We start from the raw sequence: 18,708 nt of genomic DNA, 5'->3' as shown, positions 1-18,708 counted from the left end.
AGCTCCCTCTAAGAAGAAAGGGTACACCCTGAAGTGGATATTCTTAATGGTATTTACTTCATGGTGCAGAGTTCTTCTGCAAGACACTGTTAACTGCCCAGTTTGTACAGTTCTTGAATACTTATAGGCTAGATTCTCTGCAGGGATATCCCACTCCACAATTAAGTTACATGTGGCAGCATTATTGGCTTACCACTCACAGTTTGATGGAAAGACAGTGGACAAACACCCCCTGTGATATGCTTCCTGTGTTGCTCAAGGCTCTGTGTGAGCCCCAATTCAGGCCCATTGAGGAGATATCTGATCGCCATATTATCCTAAAGACTGAATCTCTTCTGGCAATATCCTTATTAAAGAGGATCTGCAGGCCCTTTCAGTGGCACAGCTTATTTAAATTTTGTGCTCAGTCTGGCCAAAGCATTTTTGTACTCTTGTGCAGGGTAAGTTCCTAAGGTCCCCTTCTCTGTACCACAGCCCATCATGCCGCTTTCAGGACTTCTGATGAGAGTGTGCTGAGACAGTGTTCGCCTACTGTTAGTAACCCCATTCTGGCCGGGATTGAGTATGGTTCTCTGACCTGATTTTCCTCCTAGACGACTCTCTGTGGGAGATTCCAGTCAGGAGGGATCTCCTCTCACAAGCAGCGGGTGGCATTCTGCACCCCCGGCCCGGCGATATTGAAACTGTGGAATTTCCTTATAGTATTCACTTCATGGAGCGCAATATCCATCTGAATAGCCATCTCACCCTCAAGGTTGTTGGCAATCACATCTCTAAAGAGAGTGAGTGGGTGACCTTCAGGCTCTGTCAGTCGCCCCTTTATTTTTAGACTCGAGTGACCTTGATCCAGACCAGAAGAAGCTTAATTGTGTTGGACACGTATGTGAAGAAAGTTGGACAAACTTCTTGTGTGCATCAGTTGGACTGTCGAAACAATCACATCTTGTTATGAGTCCTCTGGTGTCCCTCCACCATTTGGAGTCAGGGCTTACTCCACAAAGTGTATGGCGGCATCCAACACCTTCTCTGCAGGTATCGCACCTCTGACACGCTATAGGCTGGTCCAAATAGAATGTCTCCAGTTTCCTTGAGGAAGCAAGATGCTGTGTCTTTGTGCCATACTTCCCGCCATCCCTGCCAGTGCAGTTCTTCATGACTTGAGGCTGACACTAACCACACATACTTTTCCTGGTCTCTGACGTCACCCACTTCCACTGGACAGATTCTTAAGCAGATTCAGAGCATGGTCACACAGGGCATTCCCCAAAGCGTTGGTTGCCTGTGTAACCTGGTGATGTTATGTTTGTTTTCATGTAAAAGAGATGAAAAGTAATCAGATCTAGCAGTTTTTAATTCTTTTTTTTAGGATATGGCACTTTCCCGCCAAGCAATATGAAATACCTCTAGATTTGCTTTCCTCCAGCTGCACTTAATTTTTTTTGTACTGCTCTTTTTAGAGTGCAAGTGTGCTCATTATACCACTGAGTGTTTTCTTTTTTTTTTTAAGCATAAAGAAACAACTGTATCTAATATGTTAGAAAAGGGAGAGTCTATAATTTTTGTTACATCATCTAGTTTTTCTGTGCTGTTGGATATGCTGAGGAACTGAGATAAATCATCTCAAGACTAGATAATGATCTGAGGTATCATTGCTTTGCTGCAGAATTTCAACACCATTAATATCAGTTCCATGTGACAATATTAAACAATGGCAGTTGCTTTTGTTGAAACTATTGGTCACACTATTTCATTGCATATTGTCTAAACATGTTGCTCTCTAGTATACACATGTAAAACTAAATATGCACATACTAACTATGAGAGGTCTCCTGGACACCAAGAAACTTGAATCTGCTTTAATCCATGTAAGACTGTTATCCTGGGGCATGCAACTAGATTTAAAGTTAGTCAAAACCCTTTTTAAATATGCAGGAGATGTGTGGCAGGTGGTCAGTGGGCAGGCAGAGAAACCCATTTGATGTGTCGTGACTCCGAAAATCAGAAATAGAAAGCAAAAGTTTGATTGTAAACATGGCTAGAATTGCAAGCGTGAATTGTACTGGTCTCTATGCTAAATAGTGAGTCTAACAAAATGTAGAATCGACGCATTGCATTTAAATTATATTCTTTGTTGTATTTTCCTGCCAAAATAATGGAGTTCCTGTGGAATTGTTCAGCTTTTAAGAGCAAGTTATGATGATATTATTATTATTACATTATGAAACATTGTACACTAATCTGCACTATTTTACTGTTTCTGTGTGACAATGTGAGAGACACCTATCAAATTCAATATGTTATTTGAACACCTTGGGAATCTCCATAATATTTTTTATAGCATTATACTATGATACTGTGATAATTTAGCATTATAAGATGATAGAAATTTAGTAATTAGCCCCGTACTGCATAGCTGCATTACTTATGCCCCCAATTGGCAGGTTTTATGAAACATTTTTATATTTTGCATGTTTAGAAATTCAGTTTTGTTGCCTTAGGGCAATGTAAGAGGTAAGGAATCAGGGGTCTATAGCTCCTATACCTAACTAGGATTTCTCATTAACAATACATACGAGTGTAAAGAAAGAGAAGGTGCAAGGTTCCTGAGTGTGCAGGAACACCCAAAGTGATGTTAAAACAAAGCGATGTTCACAGCAGAGAAGAAATGCCTCTTGAAGTGTAACATGGAGTAAAATCATGATATGAGACGACACACTAGATCAGGGTTGAGAAACTTTGGTCCTGGAGGGCCAATGTCCTGCATAGTTAGCTCCAACCCCAATCAATCACATCAGAACTAACTAATGAATGTATTTTAAGATCACTGGAAAGCTACAGACAGGTGTTTTTTTTCTGCAGGACAGGACAGTTTCAAATGCGATATATCAATGTTTTCCTAGTAGTTTTTTTTTTTTTACTGATTTGTGATTCTGTATTACTCTCTGAACATTGTTTTATATTATTTGAACATAGAATTTTCTCTGTGATTTTTATACCACTGTTGCGCAATGTGGGATGGGAGGCAAGGGGTGGTAAAAAAATAAAATCTTTTATTAATAAAATGTTCACATATAAGCCCAAAAATTTTTGTAGGATAATTTTTTATCATGTGCCATCAAAATGCATGCAGTAGAGGGTTCGAATAACCATAAATGTATATTCGTTGACTGAACTAATTGGGGGGGTTAATTGTGATAAATTAAATTATCAAGATGGCGCCGTTGAGTTCGGCTGCCGTCACGACCGCTTCTGCAAAACTTTTTGTTTTTCTGTTCATTGTTAGTACTTTGGATAGTCTGCGCGGTTTTCTTTATATAAGATGGCTATTACTACATACGACCGAGCCACTCTTATATCTATTGGTGTATAATGCACCCAACTTTCGCCGTTTTTAAACCTGGACCCATGTTGGCTGAGCGAGATCCTGTCGAAGACAAAAGGACGCGACCCACACCGGCGTCCACGAGGGAAACAAGCCGGCGTCAGGAACAGGTTGAGCGCATGCTCACACCGCACTCCCCTACCTAGTGTCCTGTTAGCTAACGTCCAGTCTCTGGAAAACAAGCTCGATGACCTCAGGGCAAGGATCAAGTTCCAGAGAGACATTCGGGACTGCAACCTCCTCTGCTTCACCGAGACATGGCTGAACCCAGCAGTACCGGACCACGCCATACAACCGGTCAAGTTTTTCTCTGTTTACCGCATGTACAGAAAAATGGAGTCTGGGAAGACACGGGGAGGTGGAGTGTGTCTGATGGTGAACAACCGCTGGTGCGATAGCGCGAGCGTTGTTCCTCTCTCACACTCCTGCACACCAAACCTGGAACTTCTGACCATCAAATGTCGCCCTTTCCATCTTCCATGGGAATTCAGCTCGGTCATAGTCAGTGCCGTTTACATTCCACCTCAAGCGGACACGGACACTGCAATATGGGACTTACACGACCACCTCACAACACACCAGTCACAGCACCGGGACGCCGCACTCATTGTGCTGGGGGATTTTAACAGTGCAAACCTCAAGCGCGCACTGCCGAACTTTCACCAGCACATCACCTGCCCCACCAGGGGCGAAAGGACACTGGATCACTGCTATACACCCTTCAGAGAGAGCTACAAGGCAAAATCATGCCCACCGTTTGGTAAATCGGACCATGCCACCATCTGCCTCGTACCTGTTTACAAACAGAGGCTGAAACAGGAAGCCCTGGTACAGAGGGAGGTGTCACGCTGGTCTGACCATTGGTGGCCGCTCTGCAGGACGCTTTGGATGATGCAGACTGGGCCATGTTCAGGTGTAGCTCCGAGGACGTCAACGTGTTCACAAAAGCGGTGGTGGGATTCATCGGGAAACTAGTGGATGACACGGTAGAGAAAACCGTCATCAGGATGTTTCCCAACCAGAAGCCGTGGGTAGACAAAACTATCCGCGACTCTCTGAGATCCCACTCCGCACCCTATAACACGGGGATAGTCATCGGGGATATGACCGAATACAAGGCTGCGTCGTACAGGGTGCGCAGAGCGGTAAAGGAGGCAAAGAGGCGCTACGGGAGAAAACTAGAGTCACAGTTTCAACACAGTGACTCTAGGAGCCTGTGGCAGGGACTGAGAAACATCACGGACTATAAAATGCCAACCACGGATGCTTCTCTGGCAGATGAGCTAAATAACTTTTATGCTCGTTTCGAGGCTGCAGCTAATCACGCTAGTGGTATGATGAACAGCATGCATACCGAGAGAGCCGGAGAGGAAATCGCGTTCACCATTTCGGAGCACGACGTAAGGAGGGCATTCAGGGGAGTGAACACCAGGAAGGCAGAAGGACTTGACGGCATTACAGGTCGGGTTCTGAGAGCCTGTGCTGACCAGCTAGCACCGGTGTTCACTGAGATATTTAATCTCTCCCTGAAACAGTCTACAGTCCCCTCGTGTTTCAAACAGTCCATCATTGTTCCTGTGCCGAAGAAACCTCAACCATCTTGCCTGAATGATTACCGCCCTGTAGCTCTGACGTCGGTAGTGATGAAGTGCTTCGAGAGACTCGTCAGAGACTTCATCACCTCATCGCTACCGGACACACTCGACCCACTACAGTTTGCTTATCGCCAAAACCGGTCTACGGAGGATGCCATCACACACCTCCTCCACACAACCACAAGCCACCTGGATTTTAGGAAAGGGAACTATGTGAAAATGCTGTTCGTGGACTATAGTTCAGCGTTCAAGACCATAGTTCCCTCCACGCTCACCTCGAAGTTGGAGGTCCTGGGACTTAGCCCATCCCTGCGTCACTGGATCACCAACTTTCTCACCGACAGACCACAAGCCGTACGGATGGGAAAACACACCTCATCCTCCTTCACTCTCAGCACTGGAGCCCCTCAGGGTTGTGTTCTGAGCCCCCTGTTGTACTCGCTGTACACACATGACTGTGTGGCCACTACAAACTCCACCACCATCATTAAATTTGCTGACGACGTGGAGGGCCTGATCTCCAACAACGATGAGATGGCCTACCTTCAGGAGATCAACAACCTGGAGAGATGGTGTCAGGAGAACAATCTGCTCCTGAACGTCAGCAAAACAAAGGAGTTAATAGTGGACTTCAGCACGAAGCAGGTGTGCTCTTACCATCCCATCATGATTGACGGGACCCCAATGGAGAGAGTGGACAGTTTTCGGTACCTGGGTGTTCACATCACACAGGACTTGTCTTGGTCCTGTCACATCAACACCCTGGTGAAGAAGGCCCGGCATCGTCTATACCATCTGAGGCTCTTAAGGGACTTCAGACTCCCATCTCAGGTCCTCCGGAACTTTTACACCTGCACCATCGAGAGTGTCCTGATGGGAAACATCATCTCCTGGTTTGGGAACAGCACCATGCAGGACAGGCGAGCTTTTCAGAGGGTGGTGCGGTCAGCTGAGCGCACCATCCGCATTGAGCTCCCTGTGCTGCAGCACATCTACAACAAGCGGTGCTGTACCAGGGCCAGGAAGATCATGGAAGACCTCAGCCATCCCAACAATGGACTCTTTTCTCTGCTGCATTCAGGAAAGCGCTTTCGTTCCCTGAAGGCAAACACAGAAAGAATGAGGAGGAGCTTCTTCCCGCAGGCCATTCGGAGTCTGAACCAGAGAACACCCAGTACCTAATCACCTAATGTCCACCCCTCTTTCCCCAGATACTCGCCACTTACAATTGGACAATTACACAGGAAAATATTGCACTAGTCACTTTGCATTGGACATTCGCACAGCCACTTTACACTTTATATCTTATACTTTATATTTTATATTCTATACTTTATTTTATTTTTTATTTTTTATACTTTGCACACTTCTTTTTATACATATTTTTATATTTTATATTTATATATATATATATATATTTAAATTTTGTTTTCTATTTTGGTGCTGGACGGTTGTAAAGAACATTTCACTGCATGTCGTACCATGTATGTATGTGTATTTGACAAATAAAATTTGAATTTGATTTGAATTTGAAAATTGTGATACTCTGAATTCTCCTACTAATAACAATAAAAAACACTAGGATTAATGAGCTGCTGGGTTCATTAATATTAATCACATTGTCTGCGTTCACTCAAATTGATTTGCTGAAATGAAAACAGGGACGACAATAGGTGGGTGTTTACATGTAGTGTGTCAGTTCTGTGTTTTATGTTAGACTCTCCAGCTCTTTGACTTTCTTTTATGTGTGTGAGTTAAAGTGTTGACGACCCATGTACCTTCACATTAGAGTTTATGGTACATCAAACACAGATATGTTACACTGTGAATCCATTAAGATGACCTGAATGGAAACAGCATTTTGTTTGATTACTTGTTACTGGAAAAAACAATGCTGTTTATTTCCATCACTGTACTCATCTGCTCACGGAGCTGATTTTATTTTTTACCCAGATAAATTTGCATTTAGTTTAAACAAACTCAAAACAAAACTGAACCAATCAGCTGTGAGCAAAGTGACAATCATTTGCTTTCTTTTCATAGTCTTATATTTCATTTCTGCTTTTTGGTTTTGTCAACTCTAAACTTTGAGTTTTACTTCTTGCTACAGGACACTGGCACAGGCATTTGAACCACTGCAACTTGTAACACCCCCATACCAAATAATGTGTTTCTTGCCCCTAAACCTAAAGTGACAAAATGCTCATTCAAAGTTGACCTTTCCAGTCTTTTAATATTGTACAGTTATGTTAATTAGTTGTGTTCATGATGCATGAGACTGACAAAACCCTCTGTCACACTTTGTTTTGAAACAAAGGCCTAACCTGAATATGGACCTCCGTAAGAAAGTGATGTGCATGCAAATGTGGTCATTGTACAGCCAGAAGTTGTTGTCCTGAAACCAGAGAAGCCTTCTACTGTGAAAAATAAATAAATAAAACAAAACAAAAAAAAAAACCTTACAGCATATCATTTACTTCCCCTAGCTCATATTATATGATATATTTAATGTTTTCCTGTTCTTATATTTGTGTTTTACTGTGTACCATTTATCTTGTTTTTTTATCCTTGTAACAGACTGTGCTATGTATGGACATCATTAATGAGCACCTGTCAGAAGTAATTAATGAGGCAAAGACAGCAGAAAAAAATAACAAAATAAAGATCATATGAATTTTTGGGAAAACTTTTTTCCTACTAGCTCTTTGTGTCATACAGTGCATTCAGAATATTTTGTACACTCTATAACCTATACTGTCACAGCAATATATATATATATATATATATATATATATATATATATATATATATATAATTTAAAATTCTATTAAAAAATATTGAGTAAGTAAGTGTTCAAGCACTTATTGACAAGCTTTGCACACCTAGATTTGTGGATTTTCTGCGTTCATCTCTGCAGAGACCCTCAAGCTCTGTCAGATACTCGAGGACTGTCAGTGGACAGGCATTTTGGCATTTTGCTGTGTTACAGTAACAGCTGTGCATCTACAAGTTTCTCCCATCTTGACATAACCAGGAGCTCAACTGAGGTGAGCAGACTCTTCCTCCTGCTCAGTTTGGACAGGCACTAACAGTAGACAGAATACTTGTTGTTCCAAAGTCTTTCATTTAAGAATCTAGGAAGTTTCTGTGCTCTTGGGAATATTCAATGAAGCAACAATTTTTGTAGCCTTCCATGCCATTGTTACTCATTTCAAAAACAGGCTCCTCTTAAGCCAGCAAGGTGGTTCTTCTACTTTCACAATCACATTGACAATTGCTCTTCCCTCTATTTCATTGACTGCTGGTTTACAGTGGTTGGCCATAAGCCAGGAGATAAAGTAGATACAAACAAAGCTCAACAGCAATGACATCTCCATGGTAGCCACAATGGTCTAGTGGAGGGAAACTGCCTTTAAGTATCTTGTGGCAACATCCAATATTGCCAAGATGTGCTCATGCATGTGTGCCATCTGTTGACACACCACACAAGATCCAGCCAAACATCGAATTCCATGCCTCTGAGTGATTGATTAGTGGGCATGAGTTCAAAGCAGCTTTGCTCCCAGGTGTGCTGAGTCAAAACAGTGTCCAATAGCTTCCAGTCAAGAGCTTTCACTATGTGAAACATCGGGCATGGGCAGGGCAAGTGTGGCCTTGAGATGCGGCATCTCGTTCCTTCGAGGAACCATGGTTACATTCGTAACCTGGAGACGTTCCTCTTCAGGAACTTGAGCTGCGTCAATGGTGCTTTGGGGAACAAGATGCCCACGCATTCTATTAAAAACCTCCAGCACGACTGGCTGTGGTGCAGCCATAGGGACCTTCAGCCTATACCCCGCATGCGGTGTATTACAGCGTGGTCTTAATCATCAGAAGGCGATCGAAGATCCATATTACATTACGTTTATCCATATTACACTTGACAAAAGGCTACTGGCAGGTGTTCTTAATCCTGACAACTAAAGATTAAATGGTCTTCAGAACCCTCAGTGGACAATAACTATACAATTTTTTTTCCCCTTCAACCTTTATGGTCGTCCAGCCACATTCTTAAGACAGGCGGTGAAGAAGGAAACTTTAGCCACCAAGTGAGCCCTCGAGGAATTGATCTCTATGATTGATATGTTTTTTTTTTTCTTCATTAAACAGGGCCCTTGCTGTGCAAACTGTAAAAGTACCTCTTTTCCTATTTTAAGAGTTGTTTCACCTTCCACAACCTACATTTGCTTCTCTCAGTACAGTTTGCCATTGTTATAGTAATCAAGGCACAGTCAATCTCACGTATTACAACAATATGGGCATGGTTTTGGTCTTTGCTGACACACATATGTCTACTCTGTGCAGAAAGTGTGTAGTATGCAGAGCAGTAAGGAAAGTGTGTCACTCTCATGCTCTTTTTTAATTTTTGTGTTGTTTTCTGGGCACAACTCCATCAAAGAGACGTTTTACAGGACTGCAGGTCAGTGCTGTAGTTTAAATCAATTTTAGTGAGGTTAATCTGATAAATCACATTCACTTAATAACATCTTGCAATACAACTTCAAAAACAACCCAATAATTACAATTGCCTTTAGGATTTCCAATGTGGGGGCATGCATTGATGGTGTATTCCCACCATTGACCCTCTGAAAATTAAATGGAATACTGCATGGAATGATAGGATTCCAGGAAGGGTAGTATGAGATGTATAGTGTGCAGTAATCCTATATAAAATACAAAAACAAACAGTTCCTTCCTTCAGATACTTGACCCATTTAATTAATTAAATTATGCAATTTATCTCAAATAAACAGCAGTAGATGAAATTATTGTGACATAGTCCATTGCTCAGCTAAGGTTTTAGTGTCTTATCCACAAGGTAAAGTATGCTGTCTGCACCAGCTGTGTGCTTCAGATACCTGACACAGTTATACACACTTTGAACAGGAGCATTATTCTTTTTTAAGCCACCAGCTAAAGTATGAGCATGAGAGTAACTGACATGTGGGAATTAAATTAATTGGGAAACACTGATAAAATAAGACATATCTTTAACAACTCAAGTCCACAACTTTCATACCGGTACCAAAGAAATCACCTATGTCCTGTCTAAATGATTACTGTCCCATAGCACTGACTCCAATCATAATGAAGGGCTTTGAGAGGTTAGTCATGTACAACAACTAGCCTCCCTAACACACTCGATCCACTCCAGTTTGTATGTCCCCACATGTATCGGATTGACAATAAAGCTCAACTTGACTTGACTTAACTTACAAGCATAATGGCAATACCATTATTCCGTCATTATTTATGTCTATGTCATATTTATTACCAAATTGCATATATAGTATAGTGAAGTGTTTGGGGATACATAACATGCTGCGTGTGTAAAATATACTGAATATATATCCTTACTCTACTTCTCCTATACTGTATAAATATATAGAGTACTATATATGTACTCTGCTTTTAGCCAAGTTATCAGGTCATGTTCCGGTCATGTCAGCTCAGCTGAGGCCAGTGTTTACAGGCTCACCCAAGTGGATAGTGCACCGATTGGAAAAATGTCACCTCGTCTGATTAATCTCATATTCAGAGACATGCAGATGGAAGGGTCATAATTAGTGCAGCATGAATCCATGGATCCATGGATTTAGTGACTCAAGCTAGTGGTAGTTGTGGATGGGTGTGAAAAATCTCTGACCACAGATCATTTGGTGCATATTACACATACGCACATGCGAAAAGAACAGAATCCCATAATTTTTTTATTGCCTTTACGCAATGTACACAATGTTTTTTTGTTGAGAAAAACCAAAAATTTGCTTATCATATAAAGTTATATGGTCTGTCTCATATTTTCTTGATGCCTGCAAAAATAACTAAAATAATGTTTTATTGTACAGTTAAGAATCATTTTAAACTGTAAAGGGTCTTTTTTAATTGAGGGTAGTCATAATAACAACAAAAAATGTGCTGTTGTAAAATAAAAAAATAAACAGGGTGTGTTTTCTGCCAGTGTCAGGGAGTCACAGTCATCACCTCAGTCACCAGATCTCAATCAACCAATTTCTGATCACCTCCACTTGTCAACAATTAATAGCACTATATCCCTGCACTCTTCCTGTTGACTCGCTGTTTGGTCTCAAACGTTACTTGCTTGACATACCTGACTAACCTGTGCTTATTTACCTGCTATTATTCCAAGGAATCCCTCCTAGATCTCCACCATTCCTGTGCTGCACCATCTCCTGATCTTACACTACCCTGAACCCCCTGGAAAAGGAAAATAACTATTACCTCCAGATAAGACTATAATAGCAACATTTCCATTCATTGCTCACTCACCTGCATTCTTTGCTCCCCCTTTGTTCTAACCCTCTGTTGCTAATAAGCCGTTTTTTCCCTTCAAGAAGGTGTTTGGGTTGTATATGAGCCTGATCTCCATGGCTGAACCAGTTGGTCCATCTCCGCCACGGGACTTCCTTGGCTAGAGATTACACGATTACAGTTAAGGTTTGGATCCTTGAATCAGAGCTCAGATGTCAATCTATGATGATAATGTCAGCCTGGAGAGCTTTATGCAGAAAGCTGTCAGAATCTTACAATGCCTCAGAATCTCCTGTCAGCTGGATGAAACTGCTCATTCTCCAAATCCCCCACCTGCTACATGTGCTCCAGTACCAGATAATAAGCTCTGCCAAAACATCTCTCTTGCTCCGAACAGGTATGTTGCCTTGTTTTTGGCCAATGTTTGTACTGTGGAACCCTGGAGCATTTCATTAAACAGTGCCTTACAAGTCCAACACACCCATCAGTGAGTACTCTCTGAAACTATCACAAACCTGCCATTTTTAACAGTTTAACTACACACACCAAGTTGTTCCGTTTAAGTTTCTCTGGTTATTTTATCTCCCAGACCTCCTCAGACAGTGACATGCCCAAGAATTTTAAGATCAAGAACCAAGGACGTGCTTGGACGTCGATACATCGTCCTAGAGCAGTACTACCAATAATTTCTCCTCCATCTTCGGTGTATCCCATTTTTTTTTTACCTCCTGTTTCTCCTCAAGTTCTTGAATATTCTTTGCCTCCATTGGTTCTGAGCAGCCCATTCTCCTGAGTTCCCACTTATACTCTCTCTCCCAACCTCTTGCAGAAGCAACCTTTTTCTTTATTCTGTTTCTCATCGCTCACTCCGTCTGGCTTCACCTTTGCCCTTAGTCACCTTTGTCATTGAGGTCTTCTCCACCATGGCTTTTCCCTCCATTGACTCCACTTGTTGGTCTCCGTCCCTGCTGGTTTTTAGACCACCATCTGGATTCTCCTGCTCCTGGCTCCTTTATACCTCCTTCCACCCTTCACTCCATCATGGACTTATTTTTTGGCATGGACTATTTGTTTTTCTTTTAAAAGCCACCCCTAGCTAATCATCTTGGTTAATTAGTTCCCCACACCTGTTTCTTTGTTACCGTCTGGAGCAGGGTTCTGATGTTGATGTTCCAGGAGCTAATTAATTCACCTGTGTGAGGATGTTCCAATCACTGGAGGTTTAGCAGTGCATGAGATGATAGAAGGTCAAGGATAGAGAAGATAGATGGTCAAAGATGTCATTTTAAAGATACTATTTTATTAGACGCTATTTAGTTTCCTTTTGAAACCTGATCTAAGACTGACTTTTTGCTGAGAGGTTTGCAATTATAGCTTTCTGTAGCTTCACTTTTCTGTTGAATCCTACTATCACTCTCTATTGTTTAAAGCACTAAAATATAACTTAATATCAGAAATATGGAGGGAATTATCTACTAAACTAATTTGACTGTTCGCACGAGTGCAACCCGTGTGCAGTGCATTAGCATTAGTTAGCCATTTATCTTTTTATTCACATTCACATGACGCACCCACTGAGAAACCTGATGAAAGTGTTCTAGTAATGGACAATTCAATTCAAGAGAACGTGAAAATAGAGACATTAGCCACCATAGTCCAATGAGCCTGACATCTTTGGCAAATTTAAAAGTGCTGGCTAATATTACACATATATTCAATGCTTTATTCCCCACCCTGTTTACCTGAGTGATGGGATACATAGTAGACTGCTGTCACTCAATGGCTGAACGTCTAAGTAGTGCCAGCTGAATAACATAGGGCTTCTTAGACAACCGTAAAGGTTTTCGGGGCAGGCATGACCTGTGGAAAAGAGATGGTCTTCATTCCTCCTGGGGTGATGCCACTATTCTCTTTAGAAATACGAAATTAGAAATGGCACATAATTTGTACTTGACCAACTGGGGCTAGGTCAGAAAGCAGACAGACTGGCTAAACTGACTGTCTGGTAGCTGCCTCATGTCACAAATCAGTTAATTCTAAGCACATAGATCACACTATAGAAACTGTGGGCCCTATTTTAACTATGTAAAGGAAAAGTCTAAAGCGCATTGCACAGATGGTTTTATCCGTACTTCCTTGATTGCTTGTTTGACCCTGTTTTCTGATCACTGACTGGCAGTGTTATATCTGTTGTCACTTTTTTGCAGTTTGTAAATAGCTGCTGTAAATACCAAAAGCCCCAATGACAACACAGAGATGGGGCAGTGTAACTCTGGAAAAATTGCTTTTCCTTTTGATAGATTTATTCTCTATAAAAATAGAGATATCAGGTGAGGGGTTAAAAGTTATCAAATACAAAAAAATCAGTAATTTTATTTTTTTACTCAACATTTTACCAATCTCAATCCAGAATTTCAATAATTCGGCATGCACTGTAAAGTGCAACTATTACCAATATATAACTAAAAGTACAGTACTAAAGTAAGTAAAGTGCATTCACACTGATGGGCTTAGGAATTGCAATGCTGAAAAATAAAGTAGATTCAGAAAGCATGGCCCATTTGCTCGCCAAGAGCCGGATATCATTATAATATTTTTAATCTATGTTTTGTAGCTTAAGTTATAAATAATTTTAACAACTTGATGATATTAGATGATCAACTAATCATTTATAGTACTATAGGTCTTATAGTACTATAAGTCCCATGTTGAGATTGTCACTCTGGTGGGCTGCTTCAGATGTTTAGTTCCACAAATAAATCATGTTCCCAGAGGATGCTTCCTTACAGATCACCTTGCAATGAGAGCATGGCAAGTCAAAATGGAATGAATGCAGTCTCCATGGGACTTAGAACTTACCAGAAGCAATGTATAGTGACTTTGTTGCCTACCCCTAAATGCAATGTCCCCTAGGCAAGAGAGAAATCGTTTTCAAAAGATCCTGATGATGAAGGGCATGCTCTTACTGAGACAAATCAGCCAGTCACTGAAGCTAATGCTCAAATTTTGAGTGGTTAAGCCCACCAAGATCTAGAATTGGACATACCTGGGAACCAGAATAATATTTGCTATAGCAGCCTGACTCTGTCTAGAAGGGAAGATGTTCTCTGACCTCCTTGTCCAGCAGAGCTTGCAATTCCTGTGTCAACAAATAAACTCCCGGTTTCATTGTAGTGGAGACCATGCTGTTACAATGCAGAGAATGATGCTCAAATCGTATCTTCTTGCTGTCTTATACAGTCCAAGAAGAGATTATTGGCAGTATTTTTTTATGCTGCCAAATTCTCTGAAAGGAACAGATTGTGATGTTTGTTTTGTTGTGGGGAATGGTAAATGAAAAATAACAAAAAACAACCGAACATGTAACATTTCACTGGAGACCACTGCCCCCTCAAAATATCATAAAAGAACCCTTTTTCTTTGTTGAAATTTTCCATGGCCCTTCCAAGTGCATATACCCATTGTCCTGGCCACATTCTTAGGAGCTCTTTTGGTAGCATTGACCTTTCCTCTTTGGCTGTTGAATGCTATGAGCTATTTTTGCGAGGGGGCATACAATTTGCCAAACATTCTCTTTTGGCTCCTCAACTCAGAGATTTTTGATCTTTAGAATGCCATCCTGATATTCCTGCAGAATCACTATGGTGTGTGTGTTTGCCTGAAACACTTTGTAGATGATGCTTTACATGACTTGGTAGGGAGCGCTTAAGTTTTGGGTGACGATGCACCTCCAGGGGAGAGATAATAAGCTAGCATTCCTTCTGCCTGGGGCATCATCATTTAGTCCTGCGCCTTTAAATCCACTATAGTGAAATACTTTGTTGAGAGCACAAAAGGAAGGGATGATCTGGGAGAAAGCACAAGCATGAACGTATGCGTTGTGATACTCTTTAAAATGGTGGATGAGGTAAGTCAGGGAACAGTATTGGTCAAGAAAAAAAATATGTTGTTTTTGCTCAAATAAAACAAAAAAAATTATAATTCTCCTAGTGTCGCAAAACTGAAATTGAGCCACTGATGTCACATGGACTGTTTGACCGATGTTTTTACTACATTTCCGGAACTGGGATCGTTTCAGTTGTATTGCTGTCTGTGAAGGGTCATATAGCTCTCCAATTTCATAAAAATATCTTATGGTTTTGGAATTATATGAGGGTGAGTAATTAATGACAGAATTTTCATTTTAGAGTGAACTAACCTTTTAGCGTGTGTTTGCAGCACTGAGCAACGTTGTGCTCATGAATCCTCTTATTATAATGAATTGTAGACATTATGAAAGATTCATGTATATATTTATTGTGTTAGAACAAATTGATGAGATTGCGAGGAACTGGCATTCTGCCATGCCAAAACATGCACATCTTGCTTTAGTTAAAAATAAATTAAAAGACTAAAACATGTAGTTTAAAGTAAGTGAATACACACATCCAGGTAGTAGTATTATTGATTCCAGTTGAAATATTTTATTAGCTTTTAAACACACAAAACTCACAAACTGCTTTAAGCATAGACGGATATCAGACAATGAAGACAGTTATGTCACTTAATTACAGTTTTTCAACACATAAATAATGACAATGACATATATTTTTATTTGAGAAGAAAACATTTTAAATTCTTACCTGTTTACTATGTTAAATTAGTGTATAAAACAGTTGGTTTACCAACAAGATGAACACTTCAGCAATATCAGCACAGCTACCATTAAGGCTTAAGATTGAATGAATTTGACAGTCAGTTACTTGGGTGCAAAATGATAGCAGTTGTTTGAATGAAATGAGAGAGAGGTTGTGTGATATGAGATATGTGAAAGAAGCAACAGCCTCAAATACCCATGTTATTCAGCTAATGATGATGGTTGTTATTGGGGAAAATACACTTTAGAATGTTACAACATATATGTGTATATATACGTATATGCATGCATATATGGAACAAGGTCTTTTGTGCATGCATGTATAATTAATTGTCATTGCACATGCATTGCATTGGTTGTTTTTCCTGTTTTCAAGCAGAGGAATATTATTTTTAGCATTTAGAGCATGCATAAAGTTTGCTTCAGTTGGAAGAAGCTTCTTTAAGTCTGTCATTAGCAAAGTTTACAATTTGGTCAAATGCTTTTAGAATCAGAACATCAACATCATCCTCTAATTCAATCTCATCATGGTAGTTCTTCACTGGGAAGATGCAGTTCATAGGCACCCCAATTTTTGCGCTGCACAAATGCATCTGAAAAATAATTCAACAAATATCAGTCAATATTAAAATGTAATTGGTATTTCCAGGACTTAACGCACACGCAGGACAATGAATGGCATGATTTACCTTTTCTTTGATCAACTTACTACTGTATACCTTCTTTAGGTCATCTTTCACCAGTGGACATGCTTCATCCACTTTAGTCATGATGACCACTTGGGGAATCCCTACAGTGATTGCATAGAAGCAATGTCAGTGGTCTGTAAAATTATTACATATGAAATAAGAAACATGTGCACTCAGTTGGAGAGCGTTGTACGCTTGTCCTGATGTTGCTGAGTTCTATGTGTTCCTGGGTCAACATACAGTCAGACATGCAGTGTCATACAGTTGGAAAGTGTGTTGGAATGTGTTCATTGTGAGACCTGAAGGATTTTTGTGAATAACATCAGAAAGGTTAACTGAGCAAAGTGTGTGTAAACGTTTGATTTCAACTGTGTGTATATATATATATATATATATATATATATATATATATATATATATATATATATATATATATATATATATATATATATATATATGCCCACTCCTTGAAACTTTTTTTTATATTTTCTATTTGTTTTAAATTTATACAATTATAGGCTAGACTCACTTTTATCACTGATTCTTCTGCGGATGATCCTCAATTGCTCAATAAGTTGATAATTTGCATCTTTGATCGTAGTTGTGTCCACAACATAAACCAGGCAGAAAGCCTGATCGGACAGTAAAGGATCACTGATGTAGTTTTCACTCTTGTGACTGAGTGGCTCATCTGGGTTGAACTAGGATTTAAAATGGAGACAGAGAAAACTGAAAATATCATATGATCAAATCCTTTTTTTTTCTTTTGAACATGGTTTATTACTTTGTACTCATCCTTCAGATGTCCATATATGCCATTGATGATATCTTCTGTTTGAGACCCCTCCAGTGCATTTAAACCCATTATATCAGTCAGGAAAAAAGGCAAATCCCCATTTGCACCTCTGACTCTGTGTGATTTCAACTACGAAACAGTATAGAAAAAAGCAAACCATGAATACATATACACAGCCAAAATGACCACAATGCACATTCAATCAAATAATTTTTAGTTATTGGGCAAAAAATAAATACACAAATAAGAATATGTGCATATTTATTTTTTTATATGAAAATAATACTTACACTTTTTGTAAAACTTTTTCCAGTACTCTGTTCAACTATCGCTTCGCTTGTGATCCGTCCTGGAAGACGTTGTTGACAGAATTAATAAAACTAGACTTCCCTGCTCCGGTTTGTCCAGCTAACAGGATCCTGATGTGCTTTACATCTGGATGACTCACAGAGAACTCTTCTAGACGTTCCTTCAGCACATCCCTCTGTCTGTGCCAACACAAGAAACACTCAAACAACCACACCCTTTTCAAATATAAAATAGCTGCTAATAATACATGATTTTTTTCTCCCTGAAATCCCAGTCTACTATGCATGAAAATAAAACAACAAAGAAATAATAAATATTGTTCAACATAATTGTCTATTTAATAAACTTACTCCCACAAAAATTTCCTCCATGGTATTTTCAATTCTACATACACACACACACACACACACAGAGTGAGAGAAAGAGAATGTATTTATTAATGTCCCTTCTGTCCCTTCAGTATAAACCATACCATCATATGATAATCACACTGACACAAAATATATGTAAATTAGCACAGCCTAATTTCACCTTGGCATGATGATGGATCTGGTGTTGGTTCCGGTTGTTTTGATGATGTTGTTGATGATTTTGATGTTGTTGATGTTGAATTTCCGCCTCCCATTTTCTGTTGCTTTTGTTAAAAGAAAAGGTGACTTGCTGTTTCTCTGTCAGCTTCTCTGAAGCTTCTGTCGCAGTTACGTTCATGTACTCTTATCACTTTTACTTTCAGTTTCCACTTGCAGAGTATCGGGGAAAAATAATTAATTGCATTTTGAAAGATTTAAAGTATCTTCAGACTAAATGAGAACATAAAGCCCAGTACTTAAAGACCTTTTTGAGATCTTAAAAAAATGTATTGTCTAATGTACACAGTGAAATATTTAAGTTCAGGATGCAAAGAGTTAAACAGTTGATATTATTTTCCCGGAAACACAAACTGAAAGTGATTTGGAAGTGCAGTGTCATTCCAGTGTAGGAGGGGGGAA

The 18,708-nt window shown here is 40.0% G+C and overlaps 1 pseudogene; it reads right to left on the bottom strand.

The window, feature by feature from the left end:
- Positions 1-15,742: 15,742 nt before the first annotated feature.
- LOC122352993 lies at positions 15,743-18,409 on the bottom strand (annotated as a pseudogene).
- Between the last annotated feature and the right edge of the window lie 299 nt (positions 18,410-18,708).

Source organism: Puntigrus tetrazona, chromosome 10 (genome assembly GCF_018831695.1).
Source record: "Puntigrus tetrazona isolate hp1 chromosome 10, ASM1883169v1, whole genome shotgun sequence".
Classification (NCBI taxonomy): domain Eukaryota; kingdom Metazoa; phylum Chordata; class Actinopteri; order Cypriniformes; family Cyprinidae; genus Puntigrus; species Puntigrus tetrazona.
This window is presented reverse-complemented; position numbering and strand designations above follow the sequence as displayed.